The sequence below is a fragment of the Bos indicus genome, chromosome 7 (genome assembly GCF_029378745.1).
Source record: "Bos indicus isolate NIAB-ARS_2022 breed Sahiwal x Tharparkar chromosome 7, NIAB-ARS_B.indTharparkar_mat_pri_1.0, whole genome shotgun sequence".
NCBI classification, from domain to species: Eukaryota; Metazoa; Chordata; class Mammalia; order Artiodactyla; family Bovidae; genus Bos; species Bos indicus.
In genome coordinates, this window is record NC_091766.1 from 78,183,986 (window position 1) to 78,210,450 (window position 26,465).

Genomic DNA, 26,465 nt, shown 5'->3' on the forward strand with positions numbered 1-26,465 from the left:
TGAAGGATAATTGCTTTACAATATTGTGTTGGTGTCCACCATACATCAACATGAATCAGCAATAGGTATACATATGCCCCCTCCCTCTTGAACCTCCTCCCAACTCACACCCCATCTCATACATCTAGTTTGTCACAGAGCCCCATTTGAGTTCCCTGAGTCATACATATTCGTTTTCCAATTAATATGTGTGATAACAGACATAGTCTAATTTAAACTTTAATCATTTCAATATGTAAACCTAAGACATAAACCCCCTTTTTGTTAGCATAACCATACACATACACCTTTCATAAGTAAAACCTAACCTAGACAGCATATTCAAAAGCAGAGACATTACTTTGCCAACAAAGGTCCGTCTAGTCAAGGCTATGGTTTTTCCTGTGGTCATGTATGGATGTCAGAGTTGGACTGTGAAGAAGGCTGAGCGCCGAAGAATTGATGCTTTTGAACTGTGGTGTTGGAGAAGACTCTTGAGAGTCTCTTGGACTGCAAGGAGATCCAACCAGTCCATTCTGAAGGAGATCAGCCCTGGGATTTCTTTGGAAGGAATGATGCTAAAGCTGAAACTCCAGTACTTTGGCCACCTCATGCAAAGAGTTGACTCGTTGGAAAAGACTCTGATGCTGGGAGGGACTGGGGGCAAGAGGAGAAGGGGACGACAGGGGATGAGATGGCTGGATGGCATCACTGACTTGATGGATGTGAGTCTGAGTGAACTCCGGGAGTTGGTGATGGACAGGGAGCCCTGGTGTGCTGCGATTCATGGGGTCGAAAAGAGTCGGACACGACTGAGTGACTGATCTGATCTGATCTGAATTTTTCTTTAAAAACAAATATATAAATTAGTTCTAAAGGTACTTACTTAGTATCTCTGGCCAAAAAAAAAAAAAATTCCTAGATGTTAACAATTTTTAAAAATTGAGAAAAATATTTTTCTATGTTTCAATTTCATTTTTGTTTTATATTCAAGTGAAAAATTATTTGTGTAAATGTTTTTATCTGTTTCTCTTTTCATTTCTAAATATAACCAATGAAATACTTCAAATTACATGTACATAAGCTAATGTAACCTATTTCTGGGCAAGGGGATCCAAGTTGATTTATTTCAAAAATGTTTTGTGTTAGTGTATATATGCTTCAGTTCAGTACACTCACTCAGTCACGTCCAACTCTTTGCAACCCCATGGACTGCAGCATGCCAGGCTTCCCTGTCCATCACCAACTCCTGGAGGTTACACAAACTCATGTCCATTGAGTCAATGATGCCATCCAACCATCTCATCCTCTGTTGTCCCCTTCTCCTCCCACCTTCAATCTTTCCCAGAATCAGGGTCTTTTCCAATGAGTCCATTCTTCGCATCAGGTGGCCAAACTATTGGAGGTTCAGCTTCAGCATCAGTTCTTCCAATGAATGTTCAGGACTGATTTCCTTTAGGATGGACTGATTGGATCTCTTTGCAGTCCAAGAGACTCTCAAGATTCTTCTCCAACACCACAGTTCAAAAACATCAATTCTTTGGCCCTCAGCTTTCTTTATAGTCCAACTCTCACATCCATACATGACCACTGGAAAAACCATAGCCTTGACTAGACGGACCTCTGTTGGTAATGTCTCTGCTTTTTAATATGCTGTCTAGGTTGCTCATAGCTTTTCTTCCAAGGAGCAAACATCTTTTAATTTCATGGCTGTAGTCACCATCTGCATTGATTTTGAAGCCCAGAAAAATAAAGTTTCCATTTTCCACTGTTTCCATTCTTTCCCCATCTATTTGCCATGAAGTGATGGAACCGGATGCCATGATCTTAGTTTTCTGAATGTTGAGTTTTAAGCCAACTCTTTCACTCTCTACTTTCACTTTCATCAAGAGACTCTTTACTTCTTCTTTGCTTTCTGCCATATGGGTGGTGTCATATGCATATCTGAGGTTATTGATATTTTGCCCAGCAAACTTGATTCCAGCTTGTGCTTCATCCAGCCTGGCATTTCGCATGGTGTACTCTGCATATAAGTTAAATAAGCAGGGTGACAATATACAGCCTTAATGTACTCTTTTCTCAATTTGGAACCAGTTTGTTGTTTCATGTCCAGTTCTAACTGTTGCTTTTTGACCTCCATACAGATTTCTTAGGAGGCAGGTCAGGTGGTCTGGTATTCCATCTCTTGAAGAATTCTCCACAGTTTGTTGTTATGCACTCAGTCAAAGGCTTTGGCGTAATCAATAAAAGAGAAGTAGATGTTTTTCTGGAACTCTCTTGCTTTTTTGATGATCCAATGGATGTTGACAATCTGATCTCTGGTTCCTCTAACTTTTTTAAAACGAGCTTGGATATATGGAAGTTCATGGTTCACATACTATTGAAGCCTGGCTTGGAGAATTTTGAGCATTCTTTGCTAGCATGTGAGATGAGTGCAATTGTGCAGTAGTTTTAACATCCTTTGCTATTACCTTTCTTTGGGATTGAAATGAAAACTGACTTTTTCCAGTCTTGTGGCCACTGCTGAGTTTTCCAAATTTGCTGGCATATTGAGTACAACACTTTCACGGCTTCATCTTTTAGGATTTGAAATAGCTCAATTGTAATTCCATCATCTCCACTAGCTTTGTTTGTAGTGATGCTACCTAAGACCCACTTGACTTTGCATTCCAAGATTTCTGGCTCCAGGTGAGTGATCACACCATCGTGGTTATCTGGGTCATGAAGATCTTTTTTGTATAGCTCTTCTGTGTATTCTTGCCATCTCTTCTTAATGTCTTCTGCTTCTGTTAGGTCCATTCAATTTCTGGTCTTTTTTGTGCCTTTATTGTGTATATATGCTTACACACATGCTTATGTGTATTGTCTGATTTGTTTAAATGAAAAAATATATATATATACACATAGAATTTTTTTAATCCATTTTATAAAATATAGTGCGGTCATATATCATTTCTGACTTCAAGAGTGTACTTTAGAATTTTAAAAATGTATTTCATATAACTAAATGTGTTATATGTAATCAGAATAGTCTAAGTTATCCTACAGTGACAAACAAGTTCAAAGTGTCAGTGGCTTAATATAACAAAGATTTATTCCTTGATCACACTATATGTGTGTGCATGCTCAGTCACTTAGTCGTGTCTGACTTTTTTGCAGACCCCTAAACCTGTAGCCTGCCAGGGTCCTCTGTCCATGGAACTTCCCAGGCAAGAGTGGGTTGCCATTTCCTCCTCCAAGAGATCTTCCCAATCCAGGAACAGAACCCACATCTCACCATTTCCTGCTTGGCAGGCAGATTCTTTACCTCTGAGCCCCACAGGAAGCCCTGATCACACTATGCATTTGTTGAAAATCCAGTCACTATAGTCATTTAAGAATCCAAGATGACTTAGCAACCAATATCTTGAAAAATGTTGAAAACCATCCCAAAGAGAAGAGAGAGAGAGAACACTTTGGAGAACTTTGTACATAAAATTAAACGTTTAGCCAGCAAGTCACTTCAGCCCATAATTTCTTGGCCTTACTAATCACATGGCCCCATCCCAACAATAAGAAACCTGGAAGTACTTTCCTATCAAGTATCCTGGACTAGTTAAGAACTTGGAATATTGTCAAACTGCACCAATGCCTACCACAATAGTTTGATAATTTCTTATGCAGATGGGCTACCTGATTCAGGTATATAATTTTTATATTTGTGTTTTTCAAATTTTATCTACCAAAGTTGCTATGTGGTGGATCAGGAATAAGAAAACTTTCCTTAAAAGCATATAACAAAGAAAGACCATAGTAACATCCTGGGACCAAAAGAAGGTGGATACAAAATCAATTCTCCCGTACTCAAGGATGACCCTGTGCCAGACACTGAGAATAAAGACTAAGGGAGACACTAATTATGTTCTAGAGGATTTCTTAGGCAAATAGAGGCATCAAATCATATCTCATTTGCAATAAGAACATGTCTACCATAGCCACATGCTATCCACGTGGAATGATAGGATAGTGTAACAGCACTGTATAAATACCTGCCAAAAGAAAGGCAAAGAATTTCACTTTATTCTGTGAAGAAACTTTTCTACATTTCTCCTCAGTTATGCTGACAAAAACTGAGGCAGTTTACACATTTATTAGGAATATTTAGAAAAATCATAACTTTATTTCCTTAACCTATTGTATTTATCCTCAATATCAGTAACACCAAATACTTTAATTCATTTTTCCAACATAATTTTTTAACATTTCCTTATTGTAAAACAAATTTTTTAAGTTAAGCTCAAATATAAATTACTCAGTGCTAGGACAACCGATCATCCTTAAAATCTTGCATGCTAGGGTTCAGCATTATGGAAACCAAGAACTTCCAGATGTCCAAGCTGTGTTTCAAAAAGGAAGAGGAACTAGAGATCAAACTGCCAACATTCGCTGGATGATAGAGAAAACAAGGGAATTTCAGAAAAATATCTACCTCTGCTTTATTGACTATGCTAAAGCCTTTGACTGTGTAGATCACGACAAACTGTGGAAAACTCTGAGATGGGAATACCAGACCATCTTACCTGTTTCCTGAGAAACTTGTATGCAGGTTAAGAAGTGACAGTTAGAACCCTGTATGGAACAACTGGTTCAAGATCAAGAAAGAAATATGACAGGGCTGTCTGTTGTCACCCTGTTTGTTTAACCTATTTGCTGAGCACATCATGAGAAATGCCAGGCTGGATGAATTACAAGCTGGAATCAAGATAGGTGGGAGAAACATTAACAACCTCAGATACGCAGATGACACCACTCTAATGGCAGAAAGCGAAGAGGAACTAAAGAACCTGTTGATGAGGGTGAAGGAGGGGAGTGAAAGAGCCAGCGTAAGAATAAATATTAAAAAAAAACCTAAGATCATGGCATCCGGCCCCATTACTGAATGGCAAACAGAAGGGGAAAAGGTGGAAGTAGTGACAGATTTCCTCTTCTTGGGCTCCAAAATCACTGCAGATGGTGACTGCAGCCATGAAGTCAGAAGACAATTGCTTCTTGGCAGGAAAGTGATGACAGACCTAGACAGGATGTTGAAAAGAAGTCGTTACTCTGCCAAAAAGGTCTGTATAGTCAAGGCTACGGTCTTCAAAGGGGTCATGTACAGCTGTGAGAGCTGGACTGTAAAGAAGGCAGAACACCAAGGAATTGATACCTTTGAACTGTGGTGCTGGAGAAGAACTCCTGAAAGTCCCTTGGACAGTAAGGCGATCAAAGCAGTCAATCTTAAAGGGAATTAATGCTGAATATTCACTGGAAGGACTGATGCTGAAGCTGAAGCTCCAGTATTTTGGTCATCTGGTGCAAACAGATGACTCATTGGAAAAGTCCCTGATGGTGGGAAAGATGGAGGGCAGAAGGAAAAGAGGACATCAGAGGATGAGATGGCTGGCCATCCAGCCATCACCGATGCAATGTATATGAACTTGGGCAAATTCTGGGAGATGGTGAGAGACAGGGAGGCCTGTGCTGCAGTCCATGGGGTTGTAAAGAGTTGGACACAATTGGGCAACTGAACAAGAACAACCAGAGATACCTACCATCAATTTCTGGGCAAATGTCCATGCAGATTATGTTCTTTGCATATGTGTGATTTTTAAAAATTGATTAATTTATTTTTGGTTGTGCTGGGTCTTTGGCTGCACACAGGCTTTCTGTAGTTGTGGTCAGCCAGACCTACTCTTCATGGTAGTGTGCGGATTTCTCATGGCCATGCCTTCTCCTATTGCAGAGCATAGGCTCCAGGTGCATAGGCTTCAGTAGTTAGGAGTTGAGCTAACACTAGCCCGTGGGTTGCAGTGTGTGGGATCTAGGACTTGTGGGCTTCAGTAGTTCTGGTGCACAGTCTGAGGAGCTGCAACTCGCGGCTCTAGAGCATGGGCTTAGTAATTGTGACGCAAGGACTTTAGTTGTCCCACAGCCAGTGAAATCTTTCCCAATCAGGGATCGAACCTGTGTCCCCTGCAGGGGATGGTACAGTTGGATAAGCATATTCTTATCCACTGTACTACCAGGGAAGTCTCCATATGTGTGAATTTTAGGAATTATATTGTATTATATTGGATACATTATATGCTTTATGTACTTCAATTAAATGCATGATGCCACATTAACTTAGTTTACAATGTCATAAATATTGCATGTCGTTATATTGTGCAAATTATTCTTGCTAAGTTGTGTACAGTTTTACTGTAATTTATTTAATAGTTTATATTTTATTGAATGTCTATTTTTATTCAAATATTCCAGTATATATAAGCAATATTGGGTTGAACATCTCTATGAGTTCATACTATACTCGACTTTATAACCTTTGATCAATTACTGTTGTGAAATTGCTATGTCAAAATGTATATATATATTTATTAAAGTATAGCTGATTTACAGTGCTGTGCCAGTCTCTGCTATGCAGCAAAGTGACTCAACCATACATATGTACATTCTTTTCTAATATTCTTTTCCATTTGTGGTTTATCACAGACTAGTCAATATAGTTCCCTGTGCTATACAGTAGGCTCTTGTTGTTTATCCGTTCTAAATATAATAGTTTGCATCTACTAACTCTAAATTTCCAGTCCATCACTCTCCCTCCTCTCCTCCCCCTTGACAACCACAGTCTTATCTTTATGTCTGTCAGTCTGTTCCTGTTTTATAGGTAGATTCATTTGTGCCATATTTTAGATTTCACATGTAGGTGACATCATATGGTATTTGTCTTTCTCTGACTTCCTTCTCTTAGCACGACCATCTCTAGTTGCATCCATGTTGCTGTAAAAGATATTATTTCATTCTTTTTCATGGCTGAGTAGTCGGAGAAGGCAATGGCACCCCACTCCAGTGTTCTTGCCTGGAGAATCCCAGGGACCGGGGAGCCTGGTGGGCTGCCGTCTATGGGGTCGCACAGAGTCGGACACAAGTGAAGCGACTTAGCAGCAGCAGCGCTCCGTCATGTATATATACCGCATCTTCACACTTTATCTGTTGATGTACATTTATGCTGTTTCCATGTTTTGGCTACTGTGCATAGAGCTGCTGTGAACTGGTGTGAATAGCTGTGAACTGCTATGAGTAGTGCTGCTATGAACGGTGCGTGTATCTCTTTGAATTATAGTTTTGTTTGAATATATGCCCAGGAGTGGGATTGCTGGATCATAAAATAATTCTATTTTTAGTTTTCTGAGCAACCTTCATACTGTTTTCCATAATGGCTGCACCACTTTACATTCCCATCAATAGTGTAGAGGGTAGGAGGGTTCCCTTTTCTCTATACCCTCTCCAGCATTTGTTATTTGTATTCTTTTTAATGCTGGGCATTCTGACTGGTGTGAGGTGGTATAAAAAGCAAAACAAACAAACAAAAAATGCATATATGTTTATAGGTTTTTGATGTTGCCTGCTGACTTATCTTCCAAACTGTGTAGCAGTGTATTTTTCTTAAGAAATGCATAAGAGCATCCCTTATTTTAGAGACATTGTATGTTAACTAGGGAATTTTATGTGAGTGCTATAGAAGGTCTGAAATTACACTGGCTTCTCTTACAAACAACAAAAAATTCACATAGTCAATATAGGGATGTATATCAGCCTTTCATATTTTCACAGGCTCATAATCTTTCTGTTAATGTGCTTTGTTCTTTTTAGAATATGTCTCTATTCCTTGAATTTACTTTAACATCCACTATATATATGGTGGATGTTATATATAACATCCACTCCAGCCATCATGTCTCCATTCACATCAATGAATCACAATGAAATATGAAGAAAAATAGATATGTAAAATTATAAAAAGCTGCCATCTGAGTAAGCTCTCCTAAAAGAGGTAATTTTAAGAAGCCTCATCAAATGGTTGTTTACACATCATTGATCATCTTTATCTGTGCAGGAGCGTTGAATATACAGTCTTTAGCTGTATAGATTACTAATTCCATCACTGTAGGGACCCCCTAGTAATAATGCATTGGGAAATTGATACCGAGAAGGAAATTATCAGCTTCTGCCAAACATTATACTTGCATATACATAAAGATATATACATGTAAGTTTTACTAATATATTAGTTATATGCTTTTTTAATTTGCTTTTTGATCAAAAGTTATCAATAATTTACAACTATTTTTGGCAAGCTTAAAAGTACCAAGAGATAAGGTAAATCTAGGCCATAATAATAAGTTTCTAAAGTAAGAAGAATTCAGTATCCAGTAACCATAAAAAGATAAGTTTAAAATATTATTATAAATTGAGAAAATATTGTAAATTCAAATGGTACATGTATGGCTAATTTAATTATTGAATGAACTTTTATTTTCTCTGCTGAAACAGATGCACAGTTTATCTATTTATCAATCTAAAATTTTGTTTTAATTTATAGTAGTTTGAAAAATCACCCAGAGAAGAGAACTAAAAGTCATTATTGAAAATGATACATGATCTTTCAAATTACAAAGTCACTTGTGACAGGTTTCCTAATAGTTTTATCTACTCTTATATTAACTTTTATTATACCTTTTAATAATAAAATATCCCTGAAGATAATTATACCTTCCAGTTGGTTTCTTAGAACCCTATCTCTGGTAAGCCTTGTGCTAAATACAGCAAAATACATAACCCATACAATTAGTGTGATAATTTTTTACCATGGTTCATTTAAAAATTTTCAATATAGCCAGGCCATCATAAGATCCCATGTTTGACAACACACTTTCTATGGAACAATTAAGTCAACGATGATGGAGCAAAGTTGTACCTGAATGGGAGCCTCTGAGATTTAAATATAAGATCAGGTGCCATCTTTTACTATAGAGCCTTGGGCACACTTTTGAATTCTTCTGAATTCAAGATTCTCAAAAGAAAAATGTAGGGAATATATGTTTTACAGTCTTGAATAAGTCTATGAAGAGTAAGAGATACAAAAGTTCTTGGTGCACAATAAAACTCTATTCAAACATAAAGTAATATTATAAATATCACATTAGCAAAACACTTATAAAAGGAGAGTCATTTGCCATACATCATTTGTTTTCCTGGAGGTAAAGGGCAAACCAATATACTTTTAGCTGTTATTGACTTTATAAATAAATTTCCAGAAGGCCTCAAATATTATTGTTCCTCCACAGGTGCAGAAATATGAAGAAATCTTTCCCTTTGGAGCCATTCGGGCTCAATTTAGGAATCTAAAGACAAGTATAAGACTTCTGCATAAAGTTTGATATGTTTCATACCATAGTTTTCAATCACTCTTGAAATGATTATTTAATGAACAACAGTACCATATTGGCTTTTAAAAGCACTCTCAAAATATAGAAATATATAATAAATTGAGATTTTCACCTAGCAGTTTAAACTACCTTCATCTGAACTCAGAATCAGATAACGTTTTCAACAGTGATTTTCAGGATTTTGCTTGAATTTTGCATACAAACCTGTAGTGTTTCTCCTCCACATATAGAGTGTGAAACTTTTCCAGTCCAGTGATTTACACTTTGACATCCTCCAGCTCTGCTTCAATCCAGCTCCAGTGAGGAAACTAAAAACCACACTAGGCATCTCTCCAGGAGGAGTTTAGCATAGGAGTTAATCATGTAGATGTTAAAGGACTAAATCGACAAAAAAAGACTGTTGAGATAATCCAGACGTAGTGCTGTGTGCTCAGTCACTTCAGTCATGTCTGACTCTTAGTAACCCCATGGACTGTAGCCCACCAGGCTCCTTTATCCATGCAATTATCCAGGCAAGAGTACTGGAGTGGGTTGCCATTTCCTTCTCCAGGAATCCAGACATAGTAGCTGTAGGATATAGCCACCGCTTCCTGAGCTGGGGGACAGGGGGGCAAATAAAGTAATTGGAGCATCACACCTGGGTAAAACAGACACAGGGCTCCCCCCAAACTGGGACTCAGACATGTGAGTATTAGTTCTGCCCACCTGGTGCAACTTTCTTGGGTTTCATAAAGGTGAGTCAGACCTTCAAGTAGGAATGGAGACTGCCAAGATGGTGCTGGTAACTCTAGGGGAAAACAGCTAGAGGCTGGGAGTTAATTGCCACTGCAAGACAAAGAGTAACTTATCAAGAAAGTTTGGAACCCCTGCCCTTATTGATGCAATGAATTAGAATGAATTATCATTTGCATAGTAACTATCTTCCCCTATTCTCTTGAAATCCCCATCTCCAACTAAAGCACAGTGTTCCTTGGCATGGTCCAGAATATTTTGATTCTAAATTAAGAGAATAGGGGGAGGTAGAAGAACTTTCAGAAAGGGAGGAGATGCATATAGGAAGATTAATTCTAACTGCAAAGAAGAAAAAAGGGGGAAATGCCAGTAGACTGGAGTTGAGAGAAGAGGATTTGAGATTTCTGGATTTGAAGGACTTTAGAATAAACATGAGGGAAGAAAGTATTAGACATTGGAGGGAGGATTTCTAGAAGTACTATGTATAGGAACTTTAGTGTTCCCTGAGAAATGCATATAAAAGTGAAAGTTTCTTTTTAGTTACTATCTGCTGGGCAGAGTCTACTGTGTGCAGAAAGTGGACCATGTGGCTTTCAGCATTTATTCAGTTTTCACAGAATAGAAGCCTAGTTCATGTTGAAGTCTATAAAAATACCTTTATATTTCCTTTATATTATCCTCCCTTATGTACATGGTGTTTCACATTTATATGAACCACAGACAGAAAACAAACCACATGAAACTTCTTCACGTTAAGAAAAAGAAGATAAAATCATGGCAAGTAGAAGAGGATGTTCTAATCAAAAAGTAACCATTATTCAAGTTCTGTAACAATTGTGTTGATATGTGTCCTTTAATAAAATGTTAGCACAATTAAAAAGAATAAATAATAATATACAAATGTTAGTAAATGTCATAATGATTAATTATATTGATTATCTCCTACTGACAGCTCATAAAAAAAAATCACACATTTTTTTTCTTTTGACATCTCAATGAAAGAAAACATTCGGCTCCATCATATTACTTAGAAATAACAAACACCTTAAAATTTTATATTAAAAAACAGAGCTAACAAGCAGCTTTCAAACTTTTGAAGAGCAATTGAATGGAAAATAGACATTTGTGGCTAGCTCATGTTGCCACTGTAGAATCTTTTTCAAATTCCTTTTGCTTTTGGATTGATTTTTTAAGTATACCTATGACTGACAAGGCTTTCATCTCTGCACTCTCACACAAATGTACATTAAAAGTAAAAGTGAGCAGGCAAACAATGGTTGTAATTTACTTTCAATCATGAAGTTTGCCTGGCTTAAGGCATTTTAGGGTTTTTTGGCACCTCGAATAAGATCTTCTCCTAAGAGGAAGCTTGCCATGTCTAGACAGCAAAGCCTGTGACAAATTATAGTAAATTTGGCGAGTGTTTAGAATGTCTTTGTATAAAAGGTGTCTCTGACATGCATTACTTTTACCGTGTGAAATGTACGACCTTAGAGTTGATATTGACCTTTCCTAAGCCTGTGCTTCTTCAGCTGCTCAATGGGGAAACTAAAGTGTCTGTGTCATAAATTTACTAAAAGAATTAAGTGAAATAATGTTTAGGTATCACTGACAAATAACTGCCAATACTTAATAGTTACATTACTACCAATTTTGTATGGCACCTAAGCTATGTACCTATCAGGAGAATTGCTAGAGATCCCACAAGATTTTAGAGTTATTTTACCTATTGATTATTTCTGGTTAATTTAAGAAATACTTTCTCAACAATGATTATTGACAGCATTTATTTCTGTTTAACAATAGATCTGTTTAAATAGGGTTTGTGTTTGATGATACTTCTCAAAGACTAGATTATCCTTTTATTAGGTCCCTGATCTGGCCCTGTCTTGGATCTCTGCCTTCCTCCTCCTCCCATGCTTTTTGTTCTATAGGTCTGTCAGGCTGCCTTGTTTTCATCATGAACATGCTGTTCCCCAATCTTTAGTGGACTGGCCTTTAAACCATAGCACAAGAGGATTGTCTAGCAATCACATAGGCATGGATAGCTTTATAGCAATGTATTTCCTAAACTGTTCTTTCCAATGTGACCTCCTTAAGCTCTTGTCTGTGGTCTGCCAGTTCTTTCCTTGATCTGCTTCCATGGTGTTCATCTCTTGCTGCACTAACAAAATAAATTCTCACCCAGTCCAGATCTCATTCTGATGCATTACCCCAGATTATAAAGACTTCCAGGGATAATTTGAGAATGCAGAAATTCATTGGAGTGACTGAGATATTTTATTTTATCCTGGCTATAAACTTACAGTGGAGCTCAGTGCCTCTATCTATCTATGTATCTATCTACTCTTCTTCCATCCAGTATTAAATACCTGTAAAGGGTCTACAGTGTGCTACAGCATTCAGAGAATATACTACTAGCAACAGGAAAAAAAAGTATTGCCTTGTTGGTGCTTACATTCTAATGGTACACTAACTTCCTTCCTTCCTATCCTTTTTCAATCTAAGTTAAATAAGAATGAATAAGTGAGAAAACTTGTCATCAGAATGTGCATTATCATTTTTTAATTAAAAACTAAAATCAGACATTTTTCTAATTGAAGTTACAATTGATGTAAAGGACTGGTTTGACAATGAGGATTCATTTTGCCAATTAGCTTATTCAGTTGAATGAATTAAATCTGAAGCTGTAAACTTTTGAAGTATGTATATTTAAAGCACATATATAATAGGCCTCACTTCTGGAAAATATGTAATTTGCAACTTTACACAAATGCTAATTAAAAATTTAGATATCGGTTGTAAAATGTGTGAAGATATGTATATATACATATTTTTTTCTAAATGATTTTGGAGCATATACAATCTATCATGTTGAATCTCACTGTGCTAAGGTTCTCCCACTTTTAATCTGATATAGAGAGGAGTAGGGACCTCAAGTCTCCCTTGAATTTACTTTCTTACTAACCAGGAGATCAGCACTCTGCAAAGTTCTTTCCTAAAGGAATAAATGGAAGACAAAAAGTTGATAAAAAAGCTTTGAAATTACTGAAAAGTTTATATTCATCACCCTTTGTTTATAGTTGATGGTGTTCGTCCTCATGGGAAGCGGGGCTTCTCAAACCCAAAGCTGTTGACATTTTACACAGGATCATTCTTGGTTTCAGGAGCTGTCCTGGGCTTTGGGGCAATATTTAGCAGCATTCCTGGCCCCTACCAGGAAACACCAGCAGCACTTCTGCTTCTAGTTGTGACCATCAAAACTGTCTCCAGATATTGCCAGATTGTCCCCAAGGGGGCAATTGAGGACCACTGTGCTATTATAACCAAATGCGCTGACTTCCTTCCTGATATAGTAACGGAGTCCCCCTGGAGGGCTTCCCAAGTGGTGCTAGTGCTAACTAATCTATCTGCCAGTGCAGATGCAAGAGACATGGGTTTGATCCCTGGGTTGGGAGGATTCCCTGGAGGAGGAAATGGCAACCCACTCCAGGATTCTTGCTTGGGAAATCCCATGAACAGAGGAGCTTGGATCTGTTCCATGAGGAACAGACCCCATGGATCTGGAACAGACCTCATGGAACAGATCCAAGGGGTCTGCAAAGAGTCAAAGGAACTACGATCCGTGGGGTTGCAAAGAGTCAGACATGACTGAACGACTGAGCACTCACTTACTCACTTGCTCACCCTCTCCCTAAACGTAAGTCAAAAGTAACCATGTGACATCCCACCATGGGAAGACTGGCTTAAGGCTACTTCCCTGGAGAGCTTCTGCCCAACAACAGGTAACCTCAGCAGAAGAGGCTGGAAGTACATGAGAAGGAATGGTAAATGGCCAGCTGAAGTGGAGGCACTACCCAAGTGAGAAAGACATTGAGGACATCTCCCAGGAGTAAAAGGAGGCGCATGTGAGAAAAAGGATCACCTTTAAGCATCTGCTACTTCCAGAGAACGCCAGACCCCATCACTTCGTGTCAGCCCCAAAAGACCTATCCTGCCAGCATCCTCTTCTCCCTCCTCTGTGTCCAGCCTGGAGAAGCCACAGGCAGCCTAGCGAGTGAGAAAAGAGGAGCAGCCATCAAGGCAGAAAAATAAAGACACCAACCCTTTGTCCTTTTCGGTCCCCTTCCTGATACAGGAGGCAGTCAGAGGCAAGCAGGAGCTGGTGTGGAAGAAGAGTCCATTGGGAGAAACTTTTAACTTTGAATCACCTTCTGAGTTTGTAATCAATACAACACAGTGGACGGAGTAATTACTAAAAGGAGATGATTTTTTTTTTTTTTTTTGTCCCTGAGATTGACTGAAGAGGGGTTGATTGGGTAAAGGGAAGAAGCTAAGCTATGAGACTGGTGCAAGGTTTCTTCTAGGTAAAGAACCAATTGCACGAAAAGCATTTGAAGAAGCAGCAAGGGGAAAAAAAATAAAGTTGCTTTCTGATTGCCTTCTACAAGTCCTGCTTGTTCAACATATCTGCTACATACAAGTAAACACTGAACAGCTTATTCAGTGATAATCCAATTGACAGCTTTATAGTATAATACAGTATCACTTTTATTTCGCTATAAATTACATAGTGCCTGCCTCTTCATCACTCAGACAAAAATATTCTCACTTCTCTTTCATCATAATATAGTGAATTCCTGCCGTAGTACTGTACAGGATTTATCAGTCTTTAGCTTGAAAGAACAAGAAAAGAAATCCCCACACAGAAACATTCTGACATGTTTGTTTTTGCTTGTAAATCTTCCCTAAACATAATAAAAGCAATTGATTAAGGGAGACATTGATGACTGATGTTATAATTCAATCTCTGGGATTTGATTATAGCATGAACCAACTGGATTTTTTTCAACAGAGAACTAGCACTCAAATCAATCTTGTCTTTTTGGTGTCCTCTATACTACATATGTAATTACACAGCTTAGAAAAATGTCAGATTCCACATGCATTTTTTCTGCCAATGGATATTCAAGACAGAAGTTCTCTAAAGAAGCAAAATCGGGACAAATGTTTGAGTTCAAAGTGTATCTCAGCCAAAGAGGAAACAAGTGTCTATTTCTGAAGCGTTAGCTTGCTTAGTAAGGGAATTTTTATGCTATATAAACCTAAGTTGCAGACTTGCAGTTAAGACTTGGAAACTTGGATGGGTATTATTATTCAGTATTATTAATCTTTGACTACAAAGCTTAGTTAGAGGTACGGAAAGGAGGGAAGTGAAAGGGAAGAAAGTAGGAGGGGCGGAGGTAGATAGAATCAATTTTAAACATAACTGACAAATTCTAAGTTACCTTCAAGTATAGCTGGAGCCAGGTGCACAAAAGTGACAAGAAACTGTCGCTCTGCATGCCACCTTCTCTTACTTCTATGTCGACATCAAGCTTGTTCTTCACCCTGAGTTGACCTACGCAACTGGAAGGTTGCAATCTTCTAGCTCCAAGTTCAGGGAAAGAGGAGAATCTATTCATGGTCTTCCTTCTGAACTTGGCCCTGAACAAACTGATGTGGGTTGCATGTCCATTTTGAACACATAATTGTGACTGGGTGCAGGATGCATAATGATTTCCCAAGTCAGCATAATGTGCCCTCTGCTAATTATAATGGGGAACCAACCCCAGGAAAAGGATAAGAACTGAAAATTGTATGGCAAGGAGAGTCTTCAAGCAAAATCTGCTCTTATTAAATAAAGGGAGAAACGAAACTAAATAAATTAAAAACAACAGATGCTACTTAAGATGATTTATGTAATTTCTTAGGGTTTAATCTTTTCATCTGTAAAATAAGCATTCATAGCACAAATTCAATATATTTTCTAGGTTCATTATTGTAAAGCTTACATGATGTAGATATAGAAGTACTTCAAAAGAAGAAGTACTGAGTTAACTGGATTTTTAGTATGTTGAAAATCTAAACATACTAAAGATCCTAAAAAGTGTTTATATATCAAGACAAGCTACTGCTCGTTAGTAGAAGGTTGTGTGATATTTCTCACCGTGTGCATCAGCAGTTATTGGCATTTTCTTTTCTAGGACATAAGGACTTCATAATGAGGTTAATATGTATCTAGTTGTTGTAGTTATTTTTATTATTAAAATCTAGTTGATTTGCAATGTTGTGTTAGTTTCGAGTATACAGCAAATCTATTCATTTATGTATACTCTTTTTCAGATTCTATTTCATTATAGGTTTTTACAGAATACTGAATATTTTGCCCTGTTCCATACAGTAGGTTTTGTTTATAGCAGTGTGTATCCGTTTATTCTAAACTCCTAATTTATTCCTTCTCCCCTTCCCCTTCAGTAACTATAAGTTTACTTTTTGTGTCTATGAATCTATTCTGTTTTTTAAGTAAGTTCATTTGTATCATTTTTCTTAGATTCCATGTATAAGTGATATATGATATTTATATTTCTCTGTCGGACTTGCTTCACTTAGTATAATAATCTCTATCTCCATCCATGTTGCTATAAATGGCATTACTTTATCCTTTTGTATGGTTAAGTAGTATTCCACCACATCTTCCACTTCTTCTTTGTCCATTGGTCAATGGACATTTAGCATGCTTCCATGTTTTGGCTGTTGTAAATAGTGCTGCTATAAACACTGAGGGGCATGTATCTTTTTTAATTAGTTTTTGTCTTTTCTGGATATATGCCCAAGAGGAAGACTGCTGGATTATATGGGAACTCTATTTTCAGATTGTTAAGGAAACTTCATACTGTTCTCCATAGTGGCTGCACCAATTTACATCCTCCCATAAGTGTAGGAGGATTCGCTTTTCCCCACACCTTCTACAGCATTTATGATTCATAGACTTTTTGGATTTTGACCAGTGTGACGTGATACCTCACTGTACTGTTCATTTGCTTTGCTCTAATAATTAGCAATGTTGAGCATCTTTTCATGTGCCTGTTGGCCATCTACCTGACTTCTTTGAAGAAATTAATTAGGTCTTCTCATTTTTTGACTGAGTGGTTTTTTTTTTTAATTCTTCAAATTTACAATAGCTATACGATATGAATAATCAAGAATGAAATACTGAGATTCAGTAAATTCTCAGGCAGTAACAAAGCAAATATCCTCTGAAGGTTGAAAAGGCCGCTTCTTTTTCCTAAGGTGCCAGCTTGATGTAATAAAATAAATATATAAACTTGAAATAAATATGACCTTAAGAGTGGAACAGAACTGCATTTGAGTTCCTGCTTCTGGTTTACCATTACTTGGATATGAGATGGTGGCCCAATGACCCAAACTCTCTGCCTTTCAGTTTCTCATTTGTAAAAATAAGGATGATAACTGGCTTGTGGGGCATTAGTGACTTTTAAAAGTCATGTGTGTCACAGGGATTTTCACATAGTAGGCATTCAGATGATGATTTTAATCACTTTCATTATTATGCAGTCCTAAATACATTCTCCTAGTGGTTCTAGATAATGAGGTGGTTTCAAGGATAAAGTAAAGAAGTGGGACTTGAGTTGAGATGAACAGGTCAAGTGCTTGCTAAATGACCTTTGCTGTACTTCCGGAAGCCAAGGGTATGAGTCAGAGTTTGACTGGAGGAGCAGAGCCACTGTCAGTGACATGGAGTAGGGGATTATGGCAATTCCCTGGTGGCCCAGAGGTTAGGACTTGGAGCTCTCACTGTTGTAGGCCCAGGTTTAATCCCTGGTTGGGAAACTAGGATCCCACAAGCCATGCAGCCAAAAGAATGAGAATAAAAGTAAAATAAAATAGGGATTAGACCTTATGCAACTCTGGGAGCTGGTAGAGATGGTCACAGAGGAGATCTGGGTGTGGAGGAGAGAAAGGACATTCCGGAGTCCTCATCAGTCTCTCACTGCCTGCACATGTCACCAGGACCATCTCCAGGAGGCTGTTGTTCAGTTGTGTCTGACTCTTTTGTGACCCCATGGACTGTAACCCACCAGGCTTCTCTGTCCATGGGATTTCCCAGGCAAGAATACTGCAGTGGGTTGCCATTGGAGGAACTGTACTCTAATCTTCACCACCAAGTTGTAACACATCTGATCAAGGACAAGAAAGTGCTGAAGGGAGGAGATCTGGTGAGCACTGAAGGCCCTATGGGTCTGGTGGATGTCACTTACCAGCAAAGTCAACTATCAGATCAGCAGCAGAACGTGTGAACTGTATGAAAGCCTGGAGACTGCTCTAACTTTCAGGGGAACAAATAATGGCCACTGTTTCCCCTCTACCTTCCAAATCTTGTGTGAATCTCCTTGTGTCCAGCACTGACTCTAAGCCATGCAGGAAGGGAAAGGTAGTTCCAGATGTGTAACAATGACACAACACAAAGCCATTGCATGGAGAAACAACTCAGAACCCAAATGCCACTGATTAGGAAGAGGTGAAGATGTGACCATTTGTGGTTCACATTGAGGGAATAGTGCAATTTGAAGTACTTTCATCCTACTTTTTAAATTTTTAAATGATTCCAATTTTCTAAAAAGTTGTATTCTACAAACAACTCCATTAGACCCTTTTCAGATTTCCCTATTTTGCCAAATTTATATATCCTCCCCTCTTTCTCCCTCTCTTTGGGTAGATAGATACATAGATAGGTAGCTGGTAGGTTGGAGAAGGCAATAGCACCCCACTCCAGTACTCTTGCCTGGAAAATCTCATGGGCTGCAGTCCACGGGGTCGCTAAGAGTCGGACACAACTGAGCAACTTCACTTTCACTTTTCACTTTTATGCATTGGAGAAGGAAATGGCACCCCACTCCAGTGCTGTTGCCTGGAGAATCCCAGGGATGGGGGAGCCTGGTGGGCTGCCGTCTGTGGGGTCGCCCAGAGTCGGATACGACTGAAGTGACTTAGCAGCAGCAGCAGCAGCAGCAGCAGGTAGGTAGGTTAGATAGGTAGGTAGGTAGGTGGGTAGGTTAGGTAGGTAGATAGATAGTAAATATTGGGTTGGTTAGAAAGTTTGTTCAGGTTTTACAATGGAAAACAGTTTTTTGTTTTTTTAACAAAGAAGCCCAAATGAACTTTTTGGTCAAGCCAATAGACAGATAGATAGACACTCATACATACACATTTTTTTCCTGAAACATTTGAGACTAAATGGTATACTTTGAGCCCATCTATACCACTTTTGTGTGTATTTCCTGAGAGCAAATACTTGACCACATTATAATTATCAAAAACAGAGAACTAGCATTGACTAAATACTATTATCTAATCTCCAAAGTTTATTGAAGTTTTACCTTATTATTACAATAATGCCCTTTATGGCCCCAAATTTTCGTAATAAAAATGTCTTGTCCACATTCCAATTCAGAGTCATATGTTGAATTTAGTTGTCACATCTAAGTCTCCTTTATCCTGGACCAGTCCTTTGGTCTTTCATTGTCTTTCAAACCTTGTCATTTTTTTTTTTAATTTTATTTCTAAACTTTACAACATTGTATTAGTTTTGCCAAATATTGAAATGAATCTGCCACAGGTATACCTGTGTTCCCCATCCTTAAAGTATAGTATTGTCCCTCCATTTGAGCTGATTTTTTTTTTTTCCCTCAAAATTGACTGAGGAATTTGGCAGGGAGAGCAATAAATGATTCTGTGTTCTTTCTAGTGCATCACAAGAGATGGTATCTGCTTCCTTTTCTAGTTTTTAAGATACATTCTTATACTATATTTGCATTGGTCCTATTATAGCAGAGGAATTTTGTTCCCGTGAGACTGGAATTGGCAATTTTTTTTTTCTGCGAAGAGCCAGAGAGTAAATATTTTTGACTTTGTGGGCCAAGTCTCTGTCACAACCACTCAACCTGCTGTTAAAGGATGAAAGTTAGCACAGGCAATATATAACGGACATGTGTAACTCTGTGCCAACCTTATTTATGGACTTGAAATTTGAATTTCATGTAATTTTCATGTCACAAAATATTATTCTTCCTTTGGTTTCTGTCAACCATTTAAAAGTGAAAGAACGACAGTTTGTTCCTCAGTTGTACAAGAAATGGTATGCAGTCCACACTTTGCTAACCCCTTCCCTCACCCTGCAGGTATTGTTGCTCAAACCTACTTTCTTCCTCATCACAGCTTCCCTGAGACACACTATCTCAGCTGTAAAGGCCGTTTTTGGCATATTCTCTTCATTATTGAATGGCCTGAAACGTGTGGAGGGGAAGCAGAGCTGTTTAACTTATAGAAACGGATTTTTCCTTTATCATTCCATATTTTTTCTCCAATCCTTTTCTTGCATGTGAGTATTGTACTTAGAACTAATTTTCATCTATTGCACATTATACAATACTATTAGCTGATTAATTAATGCATAATACATCCTGGAGACTAATTTGTTTACTCCTAGTGGACTCATTAGGCTTGCTGCATGAATGTGGGATTAGGTTTAAAAAGGGAATCACCTTAGAGTGATTGAATCCCATGTCTTTTTAAAAAGGAAAAAAAAATCAGACAAATGAAAATCAAGTCATCTATATCGCTCTCTTTAACCGTAAAGGAACATTAAAGGATTTCTGAAGCTACGTGCCTGTAACTTGACTTCCTATGGTGATATTGTAGAGTTGCATGATTTACTTAAAAAAAATTGATCATAGAAAAGGCCAATTAAGGCATAGTGCTAATATTTTCCTCTGTAGGTGAATAGAGCAATGAGGACTTGGATCTCTGCTTTAATTCTGCATGCCGGTGCATATTTTAAGTTTAATATCTTGCCACCCATGTTAACGTTATTGCCCGTCATGCAGGAATAAAATGGCTTCTAATAAACCAGTCTGCTGTTAGGTAAGCCCCCACAAGCAAGCATTGTCAGGACAGGAAAACACATTTCTTGATGATATATTTTTGTACTGTATTCTGCCTTTTAGAGATGGTTTATACACCTTGGTGAGATGGTGGACCTAATACAGCATAACCCTCCCCCATTTCTGTTTCTGATGCACTATTTTTGGCTGAATACTTAGATATTCTGACAGAGCTGCCATTCAAAAAATTCAGAAATGTGGAGATATATACACCTGCTCCATGTTTCTCCAATCCCTTATCTGTCACCCAATGCCTTTCCCAAGGTCTCGCCCTTAGAAAAGAGCCTAAATCCAGTTATCAGTGAGGGTTTCTGCTGCAGATGTGTGCCTGAGGGTTATTTTAGTCAGGTTTGTAATTAGAAGTTTTGGTGCTGTGGGTGTACTATCGGCCTAAATATGCAGACACTTTTCTTTTCATTGAGAAATCTCTGTAGACGATTTGAGGCTGATCACACCCTAATTTGCAAGAGAGCTAGTGTACTGTGTTTTTATTGCTTGTGCGGCTCCAGGTCATCTCAAAGAGTGGCAGTGGAGAAGTTTATAAAGAGTTGTCATTCTTGCCCGGCTTTCCAAAAAAATGGAGAGTGAACAGTTTGTGATAAATTCTCTCTGGGCCAAGGTTATTGGAACTCCTTTACTGGAGATTTTAGGTATCGGATAGGAACACAGCTGTCCTGTGTGGTTTCGATGCAATCAAGTCTGCACACCTGAGGTTGAAGAAGATGACCTTCATAGATAGGCTGGCCTTGGGCAAAATTGTTAAGTAGGCAAAGTTCCCAGTTCCAGTTCTCATTTCACCAGAATGCCCTCAGGCAGTTCCCTGCCTCCCAGAGTTACTGGTCCATCCCCCACCACTTCATCGGGCTGTTTCTCCAGTGTTAACACTCAAAATTTACATGGTCACTGCTTTGTCCCCTGGGAAGTCTGTGATCATGAATGGTTATTTAAGTGAAATCATTTTAATAACTTAATAAGTGATTCTAACTTACTCTCCTATTCCTCCACATCCTATTACCTCACCCTTCACTCATTCCACATAATGGCATTTTAGGATGAACCTACTAGAACCTACTAGAACTTCCGGAGATAGTGAAGGACCTGGAAGCCTGGCATGCTGCAGTTCATGGGGTTGCAAAGAGTCGGACATGACTTAGTGACTGAACAACTAGAACCTGTGTCATCATGTAAAGAGATCACTCCAATAGCATGTTTCTGATGTCATGCAGATAAATAGGAAAAGCATTTTGAAGGTCTTTTCACTCTTTTAAAATCATTTCATAAGAAACTAGTCCCTGTGAGGCAACGATGCCTTCTCTAATAGTTGTGAGCCTTTCTTTGTTGAAAAGGTTAGCTATTATTAATGCTGACTTTTGGAATAATTGTTTGGCAGACCTTCTTGACTCTTGGCAAATCAGTGACCGGTAAAAAGGCAGGAAAGGTAAAAAACAAACAAAGAAGCAGCTTAGAAAAGGCAAAGTTGGAAGAGAAAGGAATGGTAAGAAAGAAGATGAGGAATAAAATGTGAACTAGATTTAGTTAGAAGCTGCTTTTATCAGCCAGAAAGGATACAATTCAGAGATTGAGTTTGTTGTTCGAATAACTGCTTTGTGTGAAATGTTTTCAATAAGTTACAGACTAAAGAAGTTGTGGAAGCTTAGAGGGTTAGTGCTGGAAGGGAACCTCGAGACTAAGTCATATATTTACCAAAACATGTATTTTAGAGGAATTTGAAATATACAATATAAAACTGATTCATTCAAATTCAAGATACAGACATATTGACTATAATACAGGGAATATTAGAGCCCCTAAAATATGGAAGAATAAAGATTTAACCTGAAACTTCCCAACCATAATGGCACAATGCAATGATAAGAAGCACAAAAAGTAAAAGTAGACACATTTTGAATTCTGTTTTACTACTTGTGTGACCTTGGACAAGGAATATATTTAGTTAAACCTAGCTTGATACCCTCACCTGTGAAATTCAGATCATTAAAATAAATGAGGACTGAACAATATAATCTCAGTACAACATCTGACATAATGTGGGCAATCAATACATACCTCTTGTTAACATTGCTATTATTTAAGAAGCAATATTTCTTTTGCCACAGGTAATAAATTAGGTAGCTTTAGAGTTGAAAGCAAAGTGAAATTATGAAAGTTTGGTCACTATATGAAATATCTATAATTTGCTCACATGTAGGTTTAAACTCATTTTCTTGAAAATGAGATTTACATCTGTTTAATTGTAAATAGGCTTCCCTGGTAGCTCAGATGGTAAAGAATCCACCTGTAGGAGACCCAGGTTCAATCCCTGCATTGGGAAGATCCCCTGGAGAAGGAAATGGCAACCCACTTCAGCGTTCTTGCCTTCAGAATCACATGGACAGGGGAGCTACAATTCATGGGGACCCAAAGTGTTGAACACAACTGAGTGACTAACACACACACAATTGTAAATGGCTACACTCTAAAGGGAGAAGGCAATGGCACCCACTCCAGCACTCTTGCCTGGAAAATCCCATGGACAGAGGAGCCTGGTGGGCTGTAGTCCATGGGGTTGCGAAGAGTTGGACACGACTGAGTGACTTCCCTTTCACTTTTCACTTTCATGCATTGGAGAAGGAAATGGCAATCCACTCCAGTGTTCTTGCCTGGAGAATCCCAGGGAGAGGGGAGCCTGGTGGGCTGCCGTCTATGGGGTCGCACAGAGTCGGACACAACTGAAGCAACTTAGCAGTAGCAGCAGCAACACTCTAAAGGGGAATAACAATTTAAATGGGCAAGAGGAAAGATATGAGAAGGGGAGAATGCCTATGATCCAACCGTATGTGTGTGTTAGTCACTCACTCATATACAACTCTTTGCAACCCCATGGACTACTCTGTCCATAGGATTCTCAAGGCAAGAATACTGGAATGGGTTGCAATTTATTCTCCAGAGGATCTTCCGAACCAGGGATCAAACTTGGGTCTCCTGCATTGCAGGTGGATTCTTTACAGTCTGAGCCACCAGGGAAGCCTATTACATTAGGGTAATTTAGGGCAGTTATATCTTTTTGCCTTTTCATACTGTAACTTTTCATACTGTAATACATAGACATCACCAGATGGTCAATACCAAAGTCAGATTGATTATATTCTTTGCTGCCAAAGATGGAGAAGCTCTATAAAGTCAACAAAAATAAGACCAGGATCTGACTGTGGCTCAGGTAATGAGCTCCTTATTGACAAATTCAGACTTAAATTGAAGAAAGTAGGGAAAACCACTAGACCATTCAGGGAAGACCTAAATCAAATCCCTTATGATTACAGTGTAAGTGACAAATAGATTCAAGGGATTGTATCTGATAGACAGAGTGCCTGAAGAACTATGGATGGAGGCTTGTGACATTGTGCAGGAGGCAGTGATCAAGACCATCCCCAAGAAAAATAAATGCAAAAAGGAAAAATGGTTGTCTGAGAAGGCCTTATAAATAGCTGAGAAAAGAAAAGAATCTAAAGGCAAAGGAGAAAAGGAAACATATACCCATCTGAATGCAGAGTTCCAGAGAATAGCAAGGAGAGATAAGAAAGCCTTCCTCAGTGATCATTGCAAAGAAATAGAGGAAAACAACAGAATGGGAAAGGCTAGAGACCTCTTCAAGAAAATTAGAGAATACCAAGGGAACATTTCATGCAAAGATGGACACAATAAAGGACAGAAATGGTATGGACCTAACAGAAGCAGAAGATATTAAGAAAAGGTGGCAAGAATACACAGAAGAACTGTACAAAAAAGATCTTCATGACCCAGATAATCACGATGGTGTGATCACTCACCTAGAGCTGGACATCTTGGAATGTGAAGTCAAGTGGACCTTTGGAAGCATGACTATGAACAAAGCTAGTGGAGGTGATGGAATTCCAGTTGAGCTATTTCAAATCCTTAAAGATGATGCTGTTAAAGTGTATACTCAATATGTCAGTAAATTTGGAAAACTCAGCAGTGGCCACAGGACTGGAAAAGGTCAGTTTTCATCCAACCCCAAAGAAAGGCAATACCAAAAAATATTCAAACTACTGCACAATTGTACTCAGCTCACACGCTAGCAAAGTAATGCTCAATATTCTCCAAGCCAGGCTTCAATAGTACGTGAACCATGAACTTCCAGATGTTCAGGCTGGATTTAGAAAAGGCAGAGGAACCAGAGATCAAATTGCCAACATCCTTTGGATCATCAAAAAAGCAAGAGTTCCAGAAAAACATGTATTTCTGCTTTATTGATTATGCCAAAGCCTTTGACTATGTGCATCACAAAACCTGTGGAAATTTCTTAGAGAGATGGGAATACCAGACCATCTGACCTGTCTTCTGAGAAATCTGTATGCAAATCAAGAAGCACCAGTTAGAACTGGACATGGAACAACAGACTGTTTCCAAATAGGGAAAGGAGTATGTCAAGGCTGTATATTGTCACCCTACTTATTTAACTTATATGCAGAGTACATCATGAGAAACGCTGGGCTGGAAGAAGCACAAGCTGGAATCGAGATTGCCAGGTGAAATATCAATAACCTCAGATATGCAGATGACACCACCCTTATGGCAGAAAGCAAAGAACTAAAGAGTCTCTTGATGAAAGTGAAAGAGGAGAGTGAAAAAGTTGGCTTAAAACTCAACATTTAGAAAACTGAGATAATGGCATCCAGTCCCATCACTTCATGGAAAATAGATGGGGAAACAATGCAAACTGTTAGCAACTTTATTTCATGGGGCTCCAAAATCACGGCAGATGGTGACTGCAGCCATGAAATTAAAAGATGCTTGCTCCTTGGAAGAAAAGCTATGACAAATCTAGACAGTATATTGAAAAGCAGAGACATTACTTTACTGACAAAGGTCCATCTAGTCAAAGGTGTGATTTTCCCAGTAGTCATGTATGGATGTGAGAGTTGGACTATAAAGAAACTGAGCACCGGAGAATTGATGCTTTAAACTGTGGTGTTGGAGAAGACTCTTGCAAGTCCCTTGGACTTCAAGAAGATCCAACCAGTCAATCCTAAAGGAAATCAGTCCTGAATATTCATTGGAAGGCCTGATGCTAAAGTTGAAACTCCAATACTCTGGCCACCTGATGCAAAGAACTGACTCATTGAAAAAGACCCTGATGCTGGGAAAGATTGAAGGCTAGAGGAGAAGGGAAAAACAGAGGATGAGATGGTTAGATGGCATCACTGACTTGATGGACATGAGTTGAGTAAGCTCCACAAGTTGGTGATGGACAGGGAAACCTGGCGTGCTGCAGTCCATGGGTCACAATGAGTCAGACATGACTGAGCGACTGAACTGAACTGAACTGAATTTATGGCAGTAGTCTTCACTGTGGGCCCATGAATTCCTGGGTCTACATAAAGGTTGTTCAAAACACCTACAATTTAAAGGGATTTGATTGTCAAATCCCAATTTTTCTGTGGAACCTTTACTGAAATTGATCTGCTCAAGAACTTTGCTACGATCTTATTCCATCCTAGTTGCACTTTATGAAACCACAGAAGAAAGTCAGATACTGTACCCATCTCAGTCCTAAATCTTTGAAGTCTTCTAATTCAAAGGAAAAACAGAACAAAACAAAAACCTCTGGGCTGACAAAGGATATTTCAGAACATATTTGTAATTGCTTACTGAGAATCAAAATGACAAACTACCCTCACCATCCATCTCATTGAGGGAAATA

The 26,465-nt window shown here is 38.5% G+C and overlaps 1 long non-coding RNA gene across 1 annotated transcript in view; it reads left to right on the forward strand.

Annotated features, from left to right (window-relative positions):
- Positions 1-26,465, forward strand: part of LOC139184220 (uncharacterized) — a 1,143,978-nt gene that overhangs the window by 702,877 nt on the left and 414,636 nt on the right. The gene's annotated exons all lie outside the window — the stretch shown is intronic.